The sequence below is a fragment of the Athene cunicularia genome, assembly GCF_003259725.1.
Source record: "Athene cunicularia isolate RWA chromosome Z unlocalized genomic scaffold, athCun1 chrZ_part3, whole genome shotgun sequence".
NCBI classification, from domain to species: domain Eukaryota; kingdom Metazoa; phylum Chordata; class Aves; order Strigiformes; family Strigidae; genus Athene; species Athene cunicularia.
Window position 1 is genome coordinate 6183944 of NW_020799144.1, and position 17383 is coordinate 6201326.

The window sequence follows — 17383 nt, forward strand, 5'->3', positions numbered from 1 at the left end:
AAAACTCTAGCATGTTCTTCTGCAGATCTGAGTCCTCACAGGGGCCTCTCAACACTTCATGAAAGCAATCTTCCACTTGCAAATCAACTGAATTTCAAAGACAGGGGAGAAAAAGTGAATTTTAAAGCAGTCAGTAGGAAACAGACTTTGTTTCACGGTAAGAGCTCCATCAGAGTGTTATGCAGACCTCCTGGCAGTCAGAAAGAGTGAAATCCAGGTTAAGCATTTTGGGTGGACTACTATATGCTACCAAATCTAATGCCAAATAGGGAGTTGGTAGACCTTCTGTACAGAGGATGGTGCCTGACATACTGTGATCAAAAGCACACGAAAATGCTGGTATAACCCAGATATACAGGTTGTACTCTAAAGCGTGGGAAATACTGAAAACTATTTCAAACTACACAATTTTTCTTTCTGTTCTTCAGAGGATGATACAAAACATCTGTCACTGAATCTGTTCACTCAAGGAAATACAGTATAATTTAGGGCTGTATGTTTCCACCCCAGTAAGAGGAAATTAGATGCTTTAGGGTTTGCTTGTTTGTTTGTATGTCAGATATTTTCCTTCCTAATGTTTTACCTTCAGTTGTAAGATTCGTATAGAAATTGTGTGGAGACTGTCAGTCATTGTCAATATATATCTAGGCTTTAGTCTCTAGATGTCACTTATGTTATCAGGACAAATCTGTTCATATTGAATTGAAGTATTTCTATTTAGATACATAATGTCATTACTAGTCTGACATTTGGTAGTTACCCTGGGAACAGCATTTGGTCGTACTGTCCGTGCGAAAATTATTGTGTGTCAAGGACCATTAGGTCAATGTAATTTCTTCTGCTATCACAGGAAGTCTCATAATGCACAGTTTACCTGGATTGCATATTGTACCTGGAGAAATCTTTTTGCCTGTAAAGTTTTGCTACTGCTGATAAACACTAATGACAATTAGCTCTTCAAGACAGTGAAGTTCCAGAGATTTTTAAGTACATTGATAAGTGTGTATTTCCTTACTGTACAGTTAGAAAAATGGATGCACAGGTAAAGTAAGTAATTTGTCTAGCGATAAGACTACTGTAACAAAGTAGATTAGGTAAGGAAAAGAACCTGCAATAAAAACATTCCTGTTAGTATGACTCTCAGGTTCACACATCTGTCACGCTGCTCACTGAACCACATATCCATAGTCAGGAAATTTTATTGCAGGTATCATACATTATATGTGGTACAGCATACTTAACACATTTATCACATACTCTGTTTGCTACTACATATACTACAAAATCATGATTGGTGGCACAGCCTGTTGCAATTAAATGGCTTGAGCTCAATACACTGTACTAGTTTTGGCTTTTATCATGTAACACAGTGAAATTCAAAGACTATGTAAAGAAGCTATCACCCTCTGAAGGCTGCAGCTGAACTCCATTTGTTGAAGGAGGATCAGTATTCCATGTGACCACTGGAGCATTGGCTGTCTCTGTTTTGCAAAAGGAAACTCAAGAGTAGGGATGTCAGTGTCACAGGGCACCATGGAGCAATGGTCAGGACAGTTGGTCAGTTTGTTAGCCAGGATGCAGTTGGAGGGAACTGCTGGCCCTTGTGTACCAGGAAAGGAGATGGTGGGATCCAGACCAGGGTTCAGGTCTAGTTTTATTTTACACAGAACCCTGTGGCAGATATTTGGGAGTTGAAGCCAGTGTGAAATTACAAGCTATGTAAACATGCCTGGCAGCAGTAAAAGCTGGAAGTAGACAACATTGAGCAGAATCAGGCCCCAAACCTCTGCACTCCTTTACCTGCTCCAATGGAGAGACTGCTGTTTCGCTGCCTGCCCTATGTCAGTGTTTTAACAAACATCCCTTAAAGTTTGCAGAGCACTTTGAAGATGAAAAATTCTTTCTGACGTGCTTAAGTGTCATGGTTAGTAAGTAAAGTACTGAACTGCTCTGTCTAGCAGGTAAAGAAAGGACAGTTTTCTAAAATTAATTGTACATTGATAATACCATGGTGAACTTCCTTCCAGTGAAAGAGAGCCCATACTACTGCACTGGTATTGTAAGTAAAACTCAGGAAGATTTCATGGCCAGGTGCTCAATTCATGATTTTAGGCTTTTGGCTGAAAGGTTTTATTCTGTAAAAGTCTAAAGACATGAGAAAAATTTATAGAAAAACTGTTGAAACAAAACTTTAAAGAGAGAATCTTAGTGGAGAATATACACATGTAGGCTTTTACTCCTCTTTTCTAAAATATTCCTCTGAGAGGCTGTTTCTGAACAGTTGTACAGTAAGAAATTTGGTTTCACATAATTTTGATGTGAAACCAGGCAAAACTTGGCAGATATAAAAACATGGGCTTCTAGCATTTATATGCAAGTGGGTTTTTTTCTTGGCTTTTCCAGAGTGGCCTAGTTTGATAGCAAAACTCTTTGAAAAATGGAAATACTTCTCATAAAATACTCAGGGGGAAAGGTGAAATTGTCCCTGAATTTTAGTTATATATGTTATTTAAAAAAAAAAAAAAAAACCAACAACAACAACAAAAACAAAAAAAAAAAAACAAAAAAAACAAACAAACAAACAAAAAACCACAAACAAGCAAAAACACCTCCACACAACATTCATCAGAGAGGGCAATAATCTCTTTTGGAGGTAGCATTGTCTTTTTGCTCTGTTTTGCTCTGTGTTGCTAAGGAACCTTATGAAGTTTTTACATATCCTGGTGAATTTCTTCAACTTGTAAGCAATAACTGAAAATGTGGACCCTCTCAATTAGAGGAAGATAGAGCTTGGAAAAATCTCAAATTCACTCAAATGCAGGCTGTAATTCTGAGAATACCTGAGGGAGAGAGAAACTATTTTACTTCAGCTGTAGGCTAAAAGTCAAACAGGGCTGTTGAATCCACTAAGTTATACCAAATTCCTTCTTTTTCCCTCGTTCTTTACCTTGTGCTACTTATAAAACTTCTGATTTAGAAAGTGATGATAAAAGTACTGGTAGCTCTACTTCTTGTGTTCAGAGTTGTTGGTAGCATTATGTGAACAAAACACTCTTATTCTTTTCCCATGAACATATTATGAACATAGATGGGAGAATGGTTTAGATCCTCTTTGGACTTGCTATCAACAGAATAGCTGGAAAATCAATTATTTCAGAATCCTTAGTTCTAGTAAAATTTAAAAAGCAAAATTTCAGTCTTAAGTTCCAAGAACTTTTCAGAGACAGCTATCATAGAATGTTTTAATGTTACTTGTAAATAGTCCAAACTAAGACATAATGAAGAGATAAATAAAATACCCAAAAGACCATTCATTCTATTTATTTTTCAAAGTAGAATGGTGCTTATGCTTGTGCAAATATGAAAAGTAACATAATTAGCTATATCATCCAGTTCATCACCATTCCCTTCAATTTGTAATCCAGCTTCCTCATCAGGAATTTGGAAGAACATATCAAATCCATTTGTTCTGTCTTGCTTAATTGTAAGCCACCATCATGCTTATGAGATAGTGCAAACAACACCTGAAACATCATATTGGAGATGTACTTTGTTTTCACAAGCAGAAGAATCAAAAGTACCCAAGACAATTCTGTTCCTATATCCTTTGACTGTACTTTGCAACAGTTGTTACACTGTTTGTCAGGAATCCAGATTTTATAAAAGTGCATTTCCAAATGGAGACTTTTTTATTAGTATCTTTTGCTCTGTGACAAAGCAGTCAAAAGAGTTTAAGTCAACTCACAATGCAAGTAAAACTTTCAAACTCTTCAGTACACTGTAATGTAGACATGGAAAAGGTAAGAAAATCACTCATTTGTAGTACAGCACTAGTGGTTTCTGTTTGGATTACATAATTCTATATCAAAGAGATGATACCATGACAAAAGAACATGAAAATACATTTTAGGCAACTTCTTTTTAACTTCAGATTGTATGCTTCTTCTTGCAGGCACTTCATTTCAAAAGCCAAGATGAATTTTTCTTCTGATAAACTGATGTGTACAACCTATGGTCTGATTGGTTTGCTTTTAACTCCATTGAATAGCTAAATTGCATTATAATTTCTTGTTTTGTTTGCCTCTAGCAACATCTGAAGGTCCAAAGTAAGCCTAAAAAGCTCAGAAAATGAGGATACATACACATATTCATGACTGTAATTGATATACTTTTAAAAAAACAAACAACCTTAATGAAAAAAAGATCAAAACACCTTACTCCAATGCAATAAAACAGGGTATTTATGGAAATCAGACTCTTCCTATTCTTGTCTCAGTCATTCAAACACCAGTGTCAGCTTGACACTGTGAGTCAAAAAGAACATCTAAAGTAAGAACATCTGTAAAGTAAGCTTTCACTTCAGCAAACAAAATCCTCTCAGCTGCAACAAAGTGTTTTTGAAAACATAAAAGTATCTGACAGTCACTTTAAAACCAAAGCATACCAAGAAAAGGCCAGGATTCATCCTGTACCTTATTTGCATTTTCCAGTGTAATACCTAAATGATGCATTAGTAAGCTTTTAGGCATTCAGAACTTGTTTAACTTTCATTGACAAATAGTACAACTCTTGATTATTTCAGCAGAAGTGGGATCCGGATCTTAATAAATGGAGATTAAAAAAAAAAAAAAAAGAAAAAAAAAAAGCATAGATCAGGAAAACTATAAAATACCATGGAAGAAAAATAAATTATTGTGGTGAAGATCAAGAAACAGATCTGCAGGAAATACAAATCATCATTCAAAGCCTTAAATGGATGTAGCAGTTACACAGCAAGTGAGAATTTGGGAAAAAAAAAAAAAAAAACCAAAAAAAAAACCAAACACAAAACCATAATCAAATATTATAATAAATGCCATTTCAGCAAAAACAATGCTGGGAACACCTTCCTCGGTGAAGTCAGAAGCACTGACTCCAGAAGAACTGACTCTGGTTTCAGGCACCATATTTGAAAAAAATGTAGAGATAAAGTGGAAAGCGTTTGAAACAGGATTTAAAAAAAAAAAAAAAAAAAAAAAAAGTGGCAAAGAGTTGAAAGAACATACTTTTCGTGTGATGTAAACAATCACTAAAAATAAAATAATAATTTTTAAAAAACCCACATATAGAAGAATAAGGCAGTTTTCTTCAAATAAGTGCATCTGTTTTATAACGAGAATCATGGCCGTTTTTTCTTCCTGTATTTCACTGGCTGCACAACAGATTTCAAATGCAGACAACAGATTATAAGGAAAGCTTTGCTAGAGATTAACAAAAGCTGTCAAACTCTCAGGGCAGGAACATTTTGGGTCACTTGTGGAAAAACCTTCCCACTGGAATTTCTTTCCCAACAGCTTAGGTAAGCAATTTAAGCCATGGCCTAAATCCATATTTGTTCAGTAACAGGGAGATGATTTCCACAGTCTTTGTGACCTCTAAACGTGCATTTCTGTAAATCACAGTACTCTTGAAGCCCAGACAGAGTAATAGCAACAGACGGCCAGTCAGGGCAACTTAGAGTTATACAAAGGCTCCCATCAAGCTTTTCTTGTCATCTGCACTCTACCATAGCTCTCCTTGTCCATTTTATAGCAGCTGAAAAAGCCAATCATAGAATCATAGAGCCATAGACTGGTTTGAGTTGGAAAGGACCTTAAAGATCATCGAGTTCCAAGCCCCTGCCATGGGCAGGGACACCTTCCACCAGCCCAGGTTTCTCAGAGCCCCGTCCAACCTGGCCTTGAACACTGCCAGGGAGGGGGCAGCCACAGCTTCTCTGGACAGCCTGTGCCTGTGTCTCACCACCCTCACAGTAAACAATTTCTTTCTTATAATCTGAATCTGCCCTCTTTCAGCTTAAACCTGTTCCCCCTCATCCTATCCCTACACTCCCTGATGCAGAGTCCCTCCCCATCTTTCCTGTAGCTCCTTTAAGCACTGGAATGCTGCTATATGGTCTCCCCAGAGCCTTCTATTCTCTGGGATGAACAACACCAACTCTTTCAGCCTGTCCTCGTAGGGGAGGTGCTCCAGCACCCTGCGCATCTTCATGGCCTCCTCTGGACCCACTCAAGCACGTTTATGTCCTTCTTACGTTGGGGGCCACAGAGCTGGACACAGCACTGCAGGTGGGATGTCACAAGAGCAGAGTAGAGGTGAAGAATCTCCTCCCTCAATCTACTGGTCACATTTCTCTTGATGCAGCCCAGGACACAGCTGGCTTTCTGGGTTGAGAGCACACATTGCTGGCTCATAGTCAATTTTCCATCCACTGCTACTCACAAATCATTTTCTTCCAAGTTTGCTGCATTGCTGGCTTTGAACCTGTTTGACAGCTCCTCTTGATTCTGAAGGGCAAGCTGATGCTTGTAATAACATCATCTTGTTTGAAACTCATCATGAAGCTGCAAAGTGGAAACTTGACTTTGCAATGTTTGAATAAAGTACCAAGAGTCTGTTTGCTGCCTCAGCTCCTTGGTATGCTGGAAAGCGGATGTTCTCAGCCACCCCACTTGTGTTTTGAAAAGACACAGGTATTTTTGAATGTGATCCTTTATCAGTGAGAGTAGATGCTGGATGGGGCCAAGACATGATTTCTGAATAGCCTTTTTTAACTTCAGTTGGGATCTATTTGGATTAAACATTTCCTCATAGAAATCCCACAAGAAGGCTCTATATTACCTCTAGTAAATCTGCCATCCTTCGCAGACAGCTGTGATTTAGGCAGGGCCTAAATGACATAGACAGTTCCTGAGCACCGCAAGTTAGCATTGTTCCCTGTGTCTTCAGACTGCTGCTTTTCACCAGATGGAGATCTACTCTCTACCACCATCTTCAGAAAATGTTTAGTCTTTCAATTGTCACTTTAAAGTAGGATTCATACATAAGAATATAAATATACATTCTGCTGGGTAAAAGAGTTGGAAAAACTGGAAATAGTGTGTATGTGTGTGTGCGTACATATATATATATGTGTAAATAGACACACAGTCCACGCTGCCCTGCTTCATATAAAAAAGGCAAAAAAAATCCATCTTTAGTTTAAGGCTTGGTATTTGCTGTTTCAGCTTCCCTACTCCCATGTGATTTCTTGCCAAGCTTAGACTAAATCAGAGATGAAAAGAATTGCAGAATTTTTATGATGATGGTGGGAAAATGTCTTTGCATTTCTCAATTAGGAATAGGGTAGATGGTTGTGTTCATTCTGATGATGGCTGCCGTCATGACTGAACAGGGTCTTTATTGTATGTTTACGGCAACTCAACTGCTGTGCAAAATTTCATGACTTACGGATATTTTAATGTTGATGTGAATGAGATTCAGAGCAAAATTTGGAATAATAAATTATTAATTAACATTATCAATAAAATACCACTTTCCTACTATGTATTTGTCATTACATTTGTAGTGACTTTCTCCTCTTTTGTCCCTTGAGATGTCTTTGCTGCTTGAATTTTTTTTCCAGGCAAAATAATGTGTAGGTTCTCACTATTCAGTTAACAGCAGATTTCATATGTGAACAGTTTGCAGCCATATGAATATAAAAATATGTATGTGAGAGAGAAATTTCTACGCAAAACCACACACACTTCAGTTAAAAATTATCTCATGTGATTGTAATTAGGTCTTGCAGCCAATTTTAGCTTGCTATCTAAAAGCACCATGGTATATGATCTTACAATAAAATACATGCTGCTCTGTCTGGTCACAGAAGAGTGAACTAAAGCTAGAGCTTTCCATGAGTCTCTAATAGCCTCATTCTCGTTGGTTTATCAAACCTGTATCTTCTGTTTTGACACAGGTTTTTATGTGTCGCCATACCACTTTTACAGTAAATTTCACAACTCATCACTGCCATCTTGTGAGTAAAATCATGCATCATTAGTTCTCAGAAAAAAAATGAAAATTGTTCTGAAGACCTTGCTAGCAATTAGTTGAGAAATATTACTTCATCTAGAAACCAAAAAAGATTCATATATTTACCATGAAATAAAAACCGGAAAATACTAATTTTATGAACTTTTAAACATTTGCCAACACCATCAAAACACTCTCAAGGTTCTCAAGGAGAACCTTTTATTAGAAAACTTTAAAAGTGGAATATTAAGCATATACTAATATGCTTATAATATATACACATACATCCTATTAATATACTCTACAAATTGAAGCAAAAGCTGGTTTGACATTTACAAAATACTTTGACATAAGAAAACACAAAATATATTAAAAAGCTTTAATTTCTTGGTGCTTTGTGGGGGTTTGGGGGGTTTTGGGGTTTTTTTTGTTTGCTTGTTTTGGGTTTTTTTTTTTCAAAATGGGGAAAATGACTACAAAACCTTTCAATTTTTCATAAACTGCGTTTTACCATGGATTTTTTTTTCTCAAAAAATTTCCAGCATGCATTAAAAATTGATAAGGCTATTAACGCTAACAGAAAAAACATTATCAGGACATAATGACAAAATGTACAATGTTTCACATCAATGTATGACACCTCTAAAAAGTTGTAGGATTGCAAAAATGCATCATGATTTTATAAAAATTATCTTCCTTGTTGTCACCTCTTCCAAAATGTGGATGGTCACAAGTGTTTTCTAGACCACACATACAGGGGAAAGAGAATAGCCTCATGTTTGTTTCAAGGCTCACGGTTGCATATAAGGGGCTGGTTGCCCCCTCACATGGTGCAGGAGTTATTTTACCCAAACTATAGCATAATATAATTCTGGTGTGCATTATGTGATGTATTGCTGTGCTTCATGAATGTTCCAGGTGCACTAATACATACCACAGCCTTGGAGTCTGCATTACAATGGTGCTTATACTGATTTTCTTTCCCACTAAAAGTTTGATACTTTTTGGCAATAACCAACAACCTTGTCAGGCTCTCTCTCAGTGAACAATATTAAGGGATAGTCTTCTTCTAGGAATTTGATGGATTATGCTTTTCAGACACATCAGCCTTTTCATGTGCAACACTTTTTCCTTTTTATAATACTACTTTTCCTGTTTTATCAGCATGTCTCTGAATGCAGACATGTTGTTCCTTCTGGAGCCTGAAATGGGACATCCAAGTCTTTTAAAGTGATACAGAGAAATGATTACTTGTTTTGAGATTTACTTATTTACTTATAGAAAACTCCTTAGCAACTTATTTACTTATTTATAGCAAGTTATAGTATTTTTTTAAATATTGCTAAGATTCCTGCTTGCCCAGACTGTTCTGTGGAATTTCACCAAGGACTACAGTGTTCATCAAAACAAAGCAGTTCACTGTGAAAATCTACCAAGGATTACAATGTTCAGCAAAATATTATACCTCTGGCCTTGAGTAACAGGTGGCTCTAACTAGTTGGAATTTTGCTAATGAGTAAAGATAGCCATATACGAATGGTAGAAGTTCTATTGGTTCTCTTAGATGAGACAGAAAGTAAACTGTCTGACAAACACTCTTGTTAGTCAAGAAATTGTCCAAGAGAATCTGAGCATGCTCCGGGGAAAAAACAAAGTGAGGAGTCTATGAGCCTTCCTCCCAAAGACCCCTGAAGACCCCCCCCAGGAGGCAATGCCCAGGTGCAAAGATGACAAACTGCTGACATCAGCCTTTCTAACTACCCCAGCCTTACTCATGCATATGTATGTTTGTGTTATGTAACCCAATGAATACGGATATCCAATGTTTGTGTTATGTAACCCAATGAATACGGATATCCACACTCTATGAGTTTTTGGCAAAATGTGTGGTGGGTGTGAAAGCTTTGTGGAGAGATCCCCTTGCACCCCGGCGCTGGAGTAAACATACCTGCTTTATAACTCTGCTTTATAACTCTATTCAAGTTGTTTTTCCGTGAATCAAAGAGGACTTTAATGCCCTGCTCCCAGGTAACAGGTCAAGCTTCACCTGGAAAGGGATTTCTAAGTCTTACCAGTACAGTGTCCTTAAAACACCACATAAACCTATGAGAACTAAATTTAACATAAATCCAGACCCCTAAAAATTTGTTAAGTCCTTATATAGGTCTGGTTTACTGGGAGAATTGCAGCATTTAATAGCAGAACTGGGAGCACATGAAATCCTTGGACATACACGGTCAGCCACCGTAGTGCCTACAGCAGTCACAGAAGAGAACCAATCAATTCCCCCTTTCAAATGCTGGAGCTGGTTCTTCAGCCAAGACAGCTGTTGCGGATGAAAGTATTGACATCGTAATGATTTAGGAAAATAATCTAGATTTATTAATAACTAACAACTATTTGTCAATACAAAATAACTCAGAAAGAAAAGCAACTTATCCAGGTTCTAAAATGACAATATTCACTCTAACTTACTTAACGGTACCTTAATTTCTACACATATGTACATGCGCATACACAAACCAGACATATACATACAGGAACAAAGGGGTTTGGATTCGGTAAAATGAACACAAGAGGGACAAGCACACAGGAACAAGGGTAAGGGTACGTACACACACACACACACACACCAATAAACAGGTGAAATAGAAGCTAGCGCAAAGAAAATTTCCCTCTCGAGTTTAGAGCAAATACTCTCAATGCCTCGGCATTCCTCAACGGGCGATAATTGAGACTCGAGCGGGGGGACTTCACTCTGGCCTTCCATCTAGAGCAGACGACACCTTAAGGTTTTTGGTACCTGAGAGGCATCCCAGTTCATGCTGGTCACAGGCCCGCTGCGATCCAGGAGAGCTCAAAGGGTCTCTCTGGTGGTTGCAGTTTATAGGATCCAAGATAATTGACTTTTGTCAAATACTGTCTGGTGCCTTCGGGCAGTTGCACAAGAATTTGAATAACGAAACCCTGTTATTGTTCCATCTGATCACATCCCAGGCACAGGTGTGTCAGGCCATCAGGAGATGATGGGCCGTTATAACCCTTTCCAAGCATTTGGGAGGGGCAGGAGCCAGGCTCCTCAAGGTTATCAGTCCTTATCTCCACAGATTGGTGTATGGCCTGGGGGAATGTGGATGGAATCACATCTGGCACCAAGCAGCACAACAAGGAGGGCAGGGAGGGGTAAGAATTGCACCACCACAACAGCTACAGGCATTGTTCTGCCTGAGAGAAGAGGTTGTCTGGAAGATGCTAACACCTGCAAATCAGAAGGGCAAACAGATTCACCATCGTGAAAGTTCTGCAAAGTTCAGGCTTCACATCTTCAAAATGGATCCAGTGATGCAAACACTCAAATTGCGTGTAGAATTGACTACAGCTGATGCCTTGTGTATCTGAAAAGACAAGCCAGCCTGCAGTCTGAGCAGGAAAATCACTATTATTTCTCTTCCCTGCCTCCTGCAGTTGAGGAAAACAGGGTTGGATCAGAACAAAGACTACATTAAGATCACGAAAGTTGAAGAACTGTGAGATGAATTAGCATGTGAAGTCCAGAAACAGAAACAGGTATCAGGCAGTGTTCAGTGCAGCTTATCTGTCCTGATCCCCAAGATACACAGGAGCACACACTACCATGTGGATTTCTGTACAATAAACACACTTGTCTATGCATGTCTGTGCAGTGAATGTGATCATATTGAGCAGAGTGGAAAACCTTGAATTAACAGTATTTTAGAGCTGATGGGACAATCTACCAACACATAAATTATTTCTTGTTATTTATGAAATTATAGAAGAAACATCCCTTACCAGTCTAGTTGTATTACTGACTTAATCAGGCTGTTTGGAACCCATGTGCCAGGTATCTTTCACAACACATTGCACTAACATTAGTGAAATCAGGTGCTTGGATGAAATATTGGAATGGCTGCAGTTGTGATGGACAATCATAAATACGTGGTGTAAGTGCAACTTGTTTTGAGGGAGGCCAGTCTCAGTGCTAACTAGAAATTTTAGCTTCTTTTGACATTCTTTAATATATATATGTATTTGTTTACAAAGGAGTAAAATTTGAAAGTAAAAAAAATCAAAGCATAGCATCTAAACATAAAATACAACTAAATATTTTAGATAGAACACTTTTCTGAAGTTTCATCACCCAACTGGAAAGCTGATGTTTTGCCCAAGTTTGGAAATTTCACATTTAATGTGAAACAAAAGCTGCAGTGCATGCCCAGCTCTGTTTATTTCAGATTAGTAATTCTAAAGGGACAACAGCAGTTCCATGCAAGCCATGGTACAACTTTAAATCACTTTTGGGAACCATTCATCCCTAGAGAGCATACCTCAGCCTGGACCGCACCTACATTAAAATATCACCTGCTGGCTGTAGGACACGTTTCCATATGCCTGTGCTGCTGGCTAAGACAAGCCAACTCAGGAGTCTGGAATGGCTTTGCTCTCAGGGAAGACACCGTGGCAACATACTGAATCTGAAAGGAGCAAGCAGAGAGGTATGTATCCTTAGCTAAAGCCAGCTGCCTCACCTATCAGGACTGTTTCCAGAAAATAATGGTGCAGACTCTGAGCTGAACCTTTCCTGCTTCATACACTTTAATGTAAATACAGCAGGGTGATAGATTTTCTGCCTTTGCCAGCTGCACCCAGGTGTCCATTCCACAGTGGAGATCATGGGACTGTTGTGTTTTGGAAAAAGCCCTTTGCTAGTCAGGAGCAGTGAAGACCACTTCTGATCATTGTGTGACAGAGCAGAATGTAAGGAGCGCAGCAGCTAAGCAGCATGCCACAGACAAATTTACCTTGTTGCCTCCAAACTCCTCTCTAAGCTTGAATGGAAATGCAATATTCACCATCAGAAAAGGAGGGAGATCATTGCCTTCTACTTATGTACAAGACTGATGAAGGACTTTATTTCTGCAGGTCTCCACATTTACCATTCGCCCACCAGTGGAGGGTTATGGCACACCATGTTGGAAGTCGCTGTCTAATAATTTACAAACAAGTAAACAATTAGCTAATAAACAAGCCAGCTTACAAATAGCTACCCAAGGCCAGAGAGCAACTCAGAAAAATGACCTGTTCACAGACTTGTATTAAAGAGTGTTTCTCTGCTACTGCAGAATGAGTGTACTGGTGGGTGGGCTGTATGGTGGCAGACACTGCAGTATTGTGTTACCAGTAAACCACCATCACCAGTGTGGCAACATGGATGCAACTGCTTGGTGTTCTTTGATGCATCCCACAACTAAGTCCACATGTCAAGAGACATTTGGAAAAATGGTGGAGGGAACAGTGTTGAAGATTAGACTTGCAGATCTCAAAGTACAAGGTGTCAGTCGTAGCCATGTTAAAGCATCCACTTGGAATAACTCACACAGTAGCTGTAGCATATTATAGAGGGGAATCATGAATATGCAATCAGAAAACAATTTCAGAGCCCGATCACCATCTCTGTCAATTACAGCAGTCACTTTCTGTGATGTAGCCCTGTCATTTTGACAGTGATTATAACTTTACATGATGTATTGCTGTATTATGCTTCAGTTGTTTACAAATAGAACTGTATCTTACATTTTAAGGGTAGGACATTTTAAGTAAGACAAACACTCATAATAATCCTTCCACCTAAGTCAGTCATGCATGACTGCAAGAGCTGCAACTGAGGAAATCATCCTCTGCCACAACTGCATTAACATGATCAACATTAACAAAACCAAGGCATTCTGGAGGTTTGCAGTCAGCGTGGGATTTTTCAATGGATAATGCTCATATCAGAACATTTTTCTCCAAATGAGCAAGTTGTTTTTAAATACATCATTAACATTACAAGACTGGAAAAGCAATGTTTTTTACATACAGCAAGCTATAAACATCAGTTGCCTGGCTGAACATATTATAGGGGTCCTGTGTGCAATGTTTGTATTTATAAACAGATTTGTTCATGATGCTATACATCAGCTGTTCGGTATTTCACAATGATCTAGGACAATCCAAGACTTCTTTACAGAGAACTTAAGAAAACGGCAGAATCACAATGAATGAGGCTTTCAGAAATCCTTGTTTAGTAACTACTTACAGCACTATTATATATTTTAATAGCAAAACTATGTGTATAACATCATTCACTTTGTTTGGAATGGACATTCGAGAATACGAAGGATACATATCTCAGTTGTCTGAAAGGAGGGTGCAGAGAGCTGGGGATGAGTCTCCTGAGCCAAGTAACAAGTGACAGGACAAGAGGTAACGGCGTCAAGTTTTTCCAGGGAAGGTTTAGACTGGATATTAGGAAGCATTTCTTTCCAGAAGGGGTTGTTAGGCGTTGGAATGGGCTGCCCAGGGAGGTGGTGGAGTCCCCATCCCTGGAAGTGTTTGAGAGTCGGGTCGACATAGCGCTGAGGGATCTGGTGAAGTTGGGAACTGTCAGTGTTAGGTTGATGGTTGGACTGGATGATCTTCAAGGTCTTTTCTAACCTAGATAATTCTGTGATTCTGTGAAAATAATTGCTGCTTGATTATAATTACAAAAAGGTTTTGCCAGCCAGTCATACAGCAGATGTTACTTTCTCTTTGAGCTACTGTCACAGGGCTGATGCTGCACATCTCACAAATCAGAACATAATATACCAGGACAGATTTTGGATCCATCTAGTACATGCTTTTAACTGTTGTAAACCCATCATAGACCCTTTGCTTTTGGGACCACTTAGTGTGACTCTCATTTATACAGAGCAGGCTCATACCAGGCAGATTTATCTGGAGATAACAAACATACATGGCTAGATCCTCAGTTGAAATCCCTGGAGGTCTGCAAATGTAATGTTATTTGAAAGGCTATCTTTTTGCTGGTGACAACCTGCCTTCCTTTCTTAAGAGGTATAACAAAGTCTTCCTCCACACCTGTCACACATTCACAAAGAACATGTATGCATGCATCAGAACAGAATTATATGCACATAAAATACAAAATAATCCCAGGGCTGACACCTGAGAACAACAAATTAATTTCCTTTATAATGGTAATATGTTTGGGAAAATAAAAATAGTACTTGTTAAGCAAAAATCATGATGTAAGGTCCATCCACTGAAACCCCTTCACAATAGATTGCCTTCTGTCTACTCTTTACACTCCAAAAACTTGTAGGTACATTTTTTGCCTTTTTCTTTGGATTGAATCAAAATTGTTGGGGATCTATATTTCTGACCTGTTTTTTATACAGAGTATTGATACCAGACCAGTTTTCTCCCACATTTAGTAAAGAAAAATAATAAAAGCAGTAAAAAAAAATTTAAAAATGAATAGGCTAGAAAATAAATGACCTAATTAATTACAAAGCAAGTTCCAGTAACTAAAATAATGTTACAGGAACTGAAATTGGGAAGAAGGGGCCTGGTGATATTTTATTTTCTATTCAAGGCAGGTCTCCAGCTGAGACGATGGCGAGCCTGTGCGCAGATGCAAGGTGTCACGCTGAAGCTGGGGCATGTGGCAGTGTGGGTGCTGCTGTTGGTAGAAGTGCCTGTGCCACACAGGGCTTTGCTTCTTGGGTTCCTCACTTCCCTGTGTACCCCAGTGAAAGGTCAGCCTAAACAGGTCCAGAAGTGACATTGAGAGGCTGGGTGGGAGATGTAGTGCAGGACTCTGCAAGCAACCTCGTCTACCATTGCGTATCATCTGCAGCTGCATGGACCAAGAGAAATTGCTTCTCTGTCTCCCTGGGCACACCTCTGCTATGTGAGAAAGCAAGTCAAAGGAGACAGGGTAAGAAAGAGGACAAAACCTTCTGCCTGGGACCATGGTATATGTATTTTGTGGGTGAGTCCATGGTGGTGATACAAGGAAATGATCACCTATTTTGCAACTTATTTACTTATAATGATTTCTAAATACCGCTTAATAATCCTGCTTGCCCTGACTGTTCTGTGGAAGCTTACCAAGGGCTACTGCTACTGTGTTCATCAAAACAAAGCAGTTTTCTGTGGAAACTTACCAAGAATTACTATGTTTGGCAAAAATGTGTCTTGTCCTTGGAAAGCAGATGTGCTCTAGCTAGTTTAGTCTTTGTAATGGATAGTCATACATGGACAGTAGAAATTGATACACTGGTACTTTTAGATAAGATAGAATGAGTAAACTTGCTGAATCCACTCTTGTTGTTCAAGAAATTGGCTGAGAGAATCTGTGCATTCTCCGAGGAAAAGTACAAAGTGATAAAGACTACAAGCTACTCCAAAAGACTCCCAAAGATGACCACCAGGAGGCAATGCACAGATGCAAAGATAACATAAACTGATGACACCAGCCTTTTGAACTAACCCAGCCTTACTTATGCATATGGATATTTGCATTATGTAATCTAATGAATCATAGAATCGTAGAATCATTCAGGTTGGAAAAGATCCTTGGGATCCTTTGTAGAGTAGGGACCATCAGCCCTACTCTACAAAGTTCTCCCTTACACCATATCCCCCAACAGCTCATCTATTAATAAACGACCCTTAAACACATCCAGGGATGGTGACTCCACCACCTCCCTGGGCAGCCTGTTCCACTGTCTGACCACTCTTTCTGTGAAAATTTTTTTCCTAATGTCCAGTCTAAGCCTCCCCTGTTTCAGTTTAAAGCCATTCCCCCTTGCTCTGTCACTAATCCCCTGTGAGAAGAGCCCAGCACCAACCTCTCTACAATGTCCTTTCAGGGAGCTGTAGAGAGTGATGAGGTCTCCCCTCAGCCTTCTCTTCCTCACACTAAACAGTCCCAGCTCCTTCAATCTCTCCTCACAGGATTTATTCTCCAGGCCCTTCACCGGCTTCATTGCCCTCCTCTGCACTTGCTCCAGCACCTCGAGATCTCTCTGGTATTGAGGTGCCCAAAACTGGACACAACACTCCAGGTGTGGCCTCACCAGAGTACAGGGGGACTCTCACCTCCCTACTTCTGCTGGTCACACTATTGCTGACACAAGCCAGGATGCCGTTGGCTTTCTTGTCCTCCTGGGCACACTGCTGGATCATGTTCAGCTGCTTGTCAATTAGAAACCCCAGATCCTTCTCTTCCAGACAGCTCCAGCCACACCTCAGCAAATGTAAATCCACACTCTATAAGTTTTGGTAAAATGTGCTGGGGGTGTGCAAGCTTTGAGGAGAAATCCCTTTGCACCCCAGCGCTGGAGTAAACATACCTGCTTTATAAATCTCTCTGAGTTGTAGAGTCTCTTTCCACAAATTGGTGGTACGCAACCAGAGAGGGACAGAGAGCTATTTCCCAACACAGTGCTCTTCCTGGAGAGACACACCTCTGTGTGGTCTGGCTAGGGATATTTTCATAAGACTCTTAGTTAACATGCTGCTATGCAATAGTCACAGTCACGGTTGGTGTCTCTAATCAGTCATTTCTTTCCACCACATTTCAGGAAGCCTGCAGTGCTTGACTTAGCTGGAGAGGAGTGGGCAGGCAAAAGTAACAACTTTCACCCATAGAAAGACATAAGTGAGAGCTCAGGGGTGTAAGCATACTGACTTATCC